This window comes from Fukomys damarensis, unplaced genomic scaffold (genome assembly GCF_012274545.1).
Source record: "Fukomys damarensis isolate Sample0158 unplaced genomic scaffold, DMR_v1.0_HiC HiC_scaffold_31, whole genome shotgun sequence".
Lineage (NCBI taxonomy): Eukaryota > Metazoa > Chordata > Mammalia > Rodentia > Bathyergidae > Fukomys > Fukomys damarensis.
Genome location: NW_022900943.1, coordinates 28,553,391 through 28,558,277, shown reverse-complemented (window position 1 = coordinate 28,558,277; position 4,887 = coordinate 28,553,391). Strand labels below are relative to the sequence as shown.

Below are 4,887 nucleotides of genomic sequence, written 5' to 3'. Positions count from 1 at the left end.
AGAAATGCATTTCTCACTTTCATTTTATGTGGTTCATGTGGATGACACAACGAAGTAAGTCAAGGAAGAAGTCCTAGTATTTACTGGGGACTAGGTTGGATGCAGGCTCTTTACTTAAATGTGATGTTTTAATCTTTATGCAGCCTTAGCAGGCAGTTTTTATTATCCACTGTAGAGGGGAGGCAGGATTCAAGATGCTCATTATCAATAATTCGTCTAACATAATTTACTTTCAAAGTGACAGTTGAATTTCAAATTCAGTTTTGTCTGATTTAAAAATTGAAGGAAGGGTTTTATTTTTGGTTTCTGGAATTAAAACACTGAGAGTGAATAAAACAAAATCATCCTATGTCTTTTTCTAATAACAGAAACTATATTATCATAGATCAATGTTTTTTAAAACTGGAATTTTTGAAACTTTAGAAATGAAACATAGACCCCCTGACATTCTTTGTAAAATCTTATAGTGTAGGCCCATAATTAGTCACCCCTAGGATGTTCATAGTACATTCAAGAAGGTAGATTTTCTCATGTCACGATTTGATAAGGCAGGATTCATGAGGGATGAGTAGGACATAATGCTCTCATGAAGTTCATCATTGGGTAGAAAAGCTGACATGTAAATAGATACTTAGACAAAAGATAAATGATTCAGTAGAAACGTGAAAATAACACTGTGGGAATACAGAAGGGGAAATCACTAATGCTGTCTAGTCATTGCAACGAAGTGTCAGATATTTTTCTCAGGGAAACAACAGTAGTAATTCTCCATGTGAACCCTGTGGGGAACTACAGATATCCAAGTCTCAGAGGTATGGGAACATTCTGTGTAGGTAGAATCCACAGAGCAGTAGCAGGCAGTGTGTCAGGGAAGGCAGGAAGTTCATGGGTGATCTTGTATGCTAAGCTAATGACTGGACTTTATGTGGACTAATAGTCTTTAGCTTTTCAGGTTAGGAACCTTTCTGACAATCTGATCCCAGATACCATGCCTTCACTTTTATATATGCACCCAAATTTCTGTGTGATTTTAGGGGCTGCACAAAAGAGGAACTTTGTAGTATGTGATGGGACTCTTGTAGGCAGCTCAGTGAGGGTCTTCTAGGGTTTCATTTATGTCACAAATCGTGCAGCAGTACTAAAGGGCTTTGATATTTAGATGAAGAGATTCATCATTTACAGGCTGTGGCAGAGAAATGGTTATGCCTCATATCCAAGCATTGGAAATAGAAAGAGAAAGGGGGAGACAATTTTGAGGTGTATAATAAGAGTTTTTTTAAAATCTAGTACCAGGGATCAAACTCAGGACCTTGCGTTTGTGAGGCAGGCACATTGACACTTAGCTAAGTCTCTGGTGCTTGAGCTGTATTTTAGAGGGAAAATTTATACAAGTCCAGAATGGACTGGATGGAGCTGGATACTAAAAGAGAAGTCTAGGCCATAGGTATGTTGTCAGGCCCGAGGGTCTCTTCCATCCTTGTCTGGGGAAATGCAAGGCTTCTCTTTCATGTAACACTAAGTGTAGGATAATTTCTTTTGTTCCTTCTTTTCCTCAGAGATTGGTCTTCATGTTCATTGTTCTCAATATGAAAACACTGGGGATATGTTCAACTTTTCAGTTGGATTCCGGGCAGTACTATGCAGACTATACTCAACAGTTCACATATTCCCATTCTTAATCTGTTTAATCCTGCCAGTGGCCCCTGTTCCTTCACAGGCCACTATGATTAGAGGTCTGTTTCTGAATTATCTTCAGTGACTTCCTCCTAACTGTACAGTGGCAGTGCTGAGGAGCTTCTTGATTGATATTCCTAATGAGCTTTTATCTCTCAGGATTTATTAATCAATGGATCAAAATATTGTACTATAGGTGATTAAATGCAATAACTCCAAACTACCTCAAGCAAAATAGATTAAAATTCAGTGTACAAATTTCTATGCTTCATAATCAGTTTCTCCAGTAGTAAAAGCCTAATTTGTCAGCTCTGGCTGCACATTCCTTGATCCCCATCACACCTGCATACAAGTAATGGCTATCTTTGGACAGCTTCTGAGTCTGTAAGAAATCTTGAAAGGTGCTTATAACCTAGTTACTTTCATAAAAACACTAGCAAATTGTTGAGTAAGGCTGAAACCAGAAAAATACATATTTAATTTTATTTGGAGTTTTTATTTGAAATTGTTCTCCCTACTTCGTAGAGCTGTGCCCCAGTATAGATATTTGGTATTTAAACTAGTGATATATTTTCTAATTTGTATGCAAAGCAATACATATGGAGTTTTGACCAGTGAAGAAATTTATATTATTTTGTGAGATGGACTAAATATTGTTGACAAGAGGTTACTGTTTTGACTTATAAGGGTAAGATTCTCAAGGAGTTGATAAGTCCCTGTGAGCTCATCTCCACACATGGGAGTGCTGCACACTTTGTCTTCAGACCAGAAATGATGTGGATTCAGTGAAATGAGAAGCAAATGTGTTCATGTATTGTCAGAGGAGCTTGAGTGGGAGTAGCTAGTTTGCTTGTCTATTTTGGTGCTATACAGATAAAGTATCTGCCACTTTATAGTGAGAAAAAGATAATAGTTCAAGCTATGTGAGTCATATTAGTCCTGACTTCTTGGTTGCCAAGAGCAGAAATTTGCTACCCAAAGTTGCCTGTAAAGTTGTTTTTATATTTATTTCACATTAGTCAAAGGACAGGAGTCATATCTGGCTGAGAATTCACAGGATGGGCTGCATTTTTAGCAATTTTCAAGAGTGGCTGCTGCAAGTCATGTTGGTGTCTGATGGTTAATATGACTTCCCATCCATTTTCTCTCTCTATAGTTTTTATTTCTCTTAGTGTTGTTGAGGGATCATATATTGGGTAGAAAGTGAGCAGGATAGAAAAAGTCAGGGACTGGGGAGGGCTGGGGCAGAACAGTCAAGGACAACTTCTATTATTGATTCTAATGGAGATATATCGCTTTAAAATAAAATGGCTTTAATAATCATGTTGGTAAGTACCGTGAACAAGGCACCGTGCTACAACTTTTTCCTATTTCCCTTGTCTAATTTAATCTTAAAATACCTATTTAAAGTTGACAGGATTATATCTGTATTGCAGATAAGGAAACTAGAGTTTTGAGAGAAAGAAACAAATCATTGTCCAAGGTCACATCTAAAGTAAGCAGTGATGCTAAGACTGACGTTTAAGTCTGCTTGAGTCAAATGAATAGCTTCTTACCCCAGTGCAATATGATGAACTCATCTTAACTAAGAATTTACTACCCTCAAGGTTTTGAGGGAATTTTTTTCTTTGTCCAAAGAGGAGAGGGAGAAATAATGCTAATGGTTTCAGAAAATGCATCTCAACAGTCGTTAGGTAGTCAGGATAAGCTTGCACTATCTGCTAAAACAAGTAACTCCAACATCACAGTAGCTTCAGCCAATAAATGTTTACTTTTCCACTCTCTCTCTAATTATGATATTCTTGGTTGAGTGGCTCTCTACAAAATAATTTAATGTGCAAGAGGTAACTCAAAAATCCCTGCTTTTTCTGTTTTTGTGCCTCTATCATCTTTAACAGGTTTTCTCTAAATTGCTGAAGAAAGTAAATGTGTGGAGAAGCCCAACTGGTGTTAACTACTTTGTACTGGAAATTACACATTATTTCCACTTGAAATCTTTGAATGAGAACAGGCATATGGCTTTTGCTGGAACACCTAAGTGTCTAATGAGTGTCTACCATGCTATGTGTTTATTAGAAGTGTTTTTCTCAATTTCTAAGTATAGAGCGGATTTTTAATCATATTTGTGTTATTAATTTCTAAAGTAATCAAATTCTATGCATAAAAATAATTTGTAAAAACAAAAATCCTTTGAATTGTATTGATACTACTTTCATAATTTTGTATGTAGTAATTTTTCATGAATATTCCACATAACGCAAGAACAGTATGTATATTTCACCATTTTTGGCACTGATTAATGCATTAGTTCAATGTAAGTGTACTGTATGCCTAAAAAATACTAATCAACTCAATGAGAAATAAAATAAATGCAGTAGTTAAAGCTAATTAATTTGGTAGTACTGTTTGTATCCTAATTAATTTTTTGCATACTTGAGAAAATTGTATGAAAATCTCCTATCATGGTGTAACATTTGTTTATTTTTCTTTATAATCTTCTCATGCTTTTAAAAAATTGGGTTTGTATTATTAAGTATGTATATTTTCTGGCATTCTTTAATCTTTTCTTTTCTTTTTTTTTTTTTGGTACTAGGGATAGAACTCAGGATCTTGCCCTTTTGGGCAGGTGGTAGAACCACTGAGGTAAATCCCCAGCTAGTATTCCTCAAACTATTTCACAAGAGTGTTACAGAAGCCAGAAGAGGGTGATGAAAATTAAATTCCTAGGATAGAAATATCAAACTTATACTTAATTGAGTCTAAATTCAATATTACCTTATGTTGTTGGGCTCAGTGACACGTGTCTGTAACTCAGCTAATGGGAAGACTGGGGCAGGAGGAACACAAGTTCAAGGCTCACCTCAGTAACTCAGTGAGAACCTGTCTCAAAATCAAAACAAAATGGGGAAAGGGTTGGGCATGCAGCTCCATGGTAGAACACCCCTGGGTTTGATCTCCCATAACTAAGATAAAGTAAATAAACAAAGCAATGACTTGGAGGTGTTGGAAATTAAACTTTCTTTCACAAACTCATCCTGAGGTGAAGGGGTCAGCCAGCAAAGTGACTCCATACAGTCACTCAGGCGCTTTTCTACCTGCACTTACTTGCTCATCACCACAGGTATTGTCCACCTGCAGGCAAAAAAATAGGAAGAGGGTGCATTTATGCTGTTGCTTCTTGAAAGAGGGGAAAAAAGACACTGGTGTCTTACT

The 4,887-nt window shown here is 36.5% G+C and overlaps 1 non-coding gene across 1 annotated transcript; it reads right to left on the bottom strand.

Moving 5' to 3' along the window:
- Positions 1–1,395: 1,395 nt before the first annotated feature.
- On the bottom strand, positions 1,396–1,516 carry LOC117283886. Its single transcript, XR_004514919.1, has one exon. It is a non-coding gene; the product is annotated as a U6atac minor spliceosomal RNA (small nuclear RNA).
- Positions 1,517–4,887: the final 3,371 nt, after the last annotated feature.